Below are 2,427 nucleotides of genomic sequence, written 5' to 3'. Positions count from 1 at the left end.
GAAAGGACAGGAGTGCGGGATGTGGGATTAAGAGAATAGCTCTGTCAAATATCCAGCAAATGCACAGTAATAAGGTTCTGTGCTTGGACCTCAGATATTTTCACTCTATCAATGGCAGAGAAGGCTCGAGGGACCATGTGGCTACTCCTCATGTTCTTCCCAGTGTCCAGGATGAAGTGCAACATCACACTGATTTCCAGATGGATGAAACAATCAGGAAAACAAATGCAACAGACATCTTTTCTGGAAACATCACATTTAAAGTAAGAAACTAATCATCAGGCACGGACGGGAATTGAGCCCGTGATCTTCAGTTTACGTGACTGACGCCTTACCACTTGGCCACCATGCCTTTTATTAATGGACACCTGAGGCTCCAGAGGAGGATTTGTGATTCTTTTTCAATTTGGTTGAAACAACATCGAGAAACATGCACAGAAATAAAGAGGGATTGTGGAATGGGAAACAGATCAGCCTCATTTCCATCATCAGCATCATGAAATCTTCATTCAGACGTTCAATTCCCATCCTCAGCTTTTCTCACATCTGTACAATAATATAAGAGTGGACATTGGGTTGTTACTGGGCAGATTATATAAATATACTATGTGCATCATCACAGGAAGTGATGTAATATAATCTGAACGGCACCTCATGGAGAGTTGTAGATGGAACCTTCTATGCAAGGTGTGAAAAGTAAACTCAGGTTATTTTAACCGTCAGATTCTTATAAATTGTGGTCTAAGCCTTGACAGATATCAGAATATTATATGGGGGCCACAGTAAACCACAGCGAAGATGGAGAAATCTTTGCCTGTACCTTTTAAAAGGTCACTGGACTGAACCAAGCCGAGGCGTGGCCGAGATGGTTCCAGAGGTTTGCAACGTATCGTACTGCATCAGGTCTCGTGCAGAAGCCAGACATGGAACAGGTCAGTACGCTATTGTCTGCAATGGAGGTAGTGTGTATGCAACATCCTCATGAAGAACAGAAGGCGATATGTGAAGAAGTTATTAAGGCACTCAAGACCTATTTTAATTGAGGAAAAAAATGTCATCGTGGAGCCAAATTTAAAACGCTGCATTTGCTGACAACGCAACCACCAGGTGACTCTGTACTAGCAAATGCGCAAATGCAGCCTCTTCCACTGAAACGTCACTGTCTGTGACATTCAGGCAGCTGCCAGGATTAAAGATGGAGCTACTCAATTTATCACAGAAAACAACTTCGACCCAAAAATCCCCTCAAAGGTTGCCATCGCCGCCTCCGTCCCACCCCAAGAGTCCCCCGCTCCCTCTTGTGCATCCGCCAGTTATATAGTACCAAGTCATCTTAATTCACCTAAAGTGAATTACTTTAGGAGCAGTGACTGTCATTTCATAAGCAAATATGGCACATATCTACACAATGGACATGTTTTGGTTGATACTCGGAGAACGTTGCGCTGTTTGAAGTCTCATCAGAAGGACAGCACCTCTGACAGTTCTGCACACCCTCTGTAATTCAGTGAGGTTTCATAGAGTCATAGAGTTATACAGCACAGAAACAGGCCCTTCGGCCATCATGTCCGTGCCGGCCATCAAGTACCTATCTATTCTAATTCCATTTTCCAGCACGTGGCCGTAGCCTTGTATTTTGTGGCGTTTTGAGTACTCATCTAGATACTTCTTAAATGTTGTGAGGGTTCCTGCCTCTACCACTCCTTCAGGCAATGTGTTCCAGATTCCAACCACCCTCGAGGTGAAACATTTTTTCCTCAAATCCCCTCGAAACAGTGCCATCCCATTCTCCGGACGATCATTCCCCGCTTCCCCCCATCCCACTCTCTGACTGCTCACTCCCCGCTTCGCCCACCACCACCCCCATCCTGCTCTCTGGCCGCTCACACTCCAGGCCATGGGCTCTGCCGCTTCCCTCCTCTCGGCCACTCGCTCCAACATTGCCCCATCACCCCTCGAGGCTCGCCTTGCTTTATCGGGTGGTGCGGTGAAGAATGATCGAATGTTGGAGCGAGAGGCCGAGAGGAGGGAAGCAGCATGGCTTAGAGCTAGTGTCTGGAGGGATGTGGGGGGGAAGCGGGGCATGAGTAGACGGAGAGAGGGCAGTGCGGGGGTGGGGGGGTAGCAAGCGGCCGGAGGGCGGGGGAGCAGGGTAGCGAGGAGCGGGCAGCGAGCGGCCTGGAGTGAGTGGCTGAGAGGGGGTAGAGAGTTTTCCCGCGCATGCGCCACTTCGTCCTGGAAGACGTAGGCTGAGCATGCGCAGCATCTCAGAGCGCAGGAGAGTGTTTGTGCATGTGCGCAGCTTGGAGCGCTCTGATGACATCGGCTGGCCGCTGCATTGTCAGGAATCACTTTGAATTTAATAAGCATACAAAACAGAAAGGGGAGAGTATTCATTCATTTATCAATGCCTTGTACAATCTCACG

At 48.2% G+C, this 2,427-nt stretch overlaps 1 non-coding gene across 1 annotated transcript; it reads right to left on the bottom strand.

Moving 5' to 3' along the window:
• Positions 1 to 280: 280 nt before the first annotated feature.
• On the bottom strand, positions 281 to 352 carry trnat-cgu (transfer RNA threonine (anticodon CGU)). The gene has a single exon. It is a non-coding gene; the product is annotated as a tRNA-Thr (tRNA).
• Positions 353 to 2,427: the final 2,075 nt, after the last annotated feature.

Source organism: Heterodontus francisci, unplaced genomic scaffold (genome assembly GCF_036365525.1).
Source record: "Heterodontus francisci isolate sHetFra1 unplaced genomic scaffold, sHetFra1.hap1 HAP1_SCAFFOLD_445, whole genome shotgun sequence".
NCBI lineage: Eukaryota > Metazoa > Chordata > Chondrichthyes > Heterodontiformes > Heterodontidae > Heterodontus > Heterodontus francisci.
This window is presented reverse-complemented; position numbering and strand designations above follow the sequence as displayed.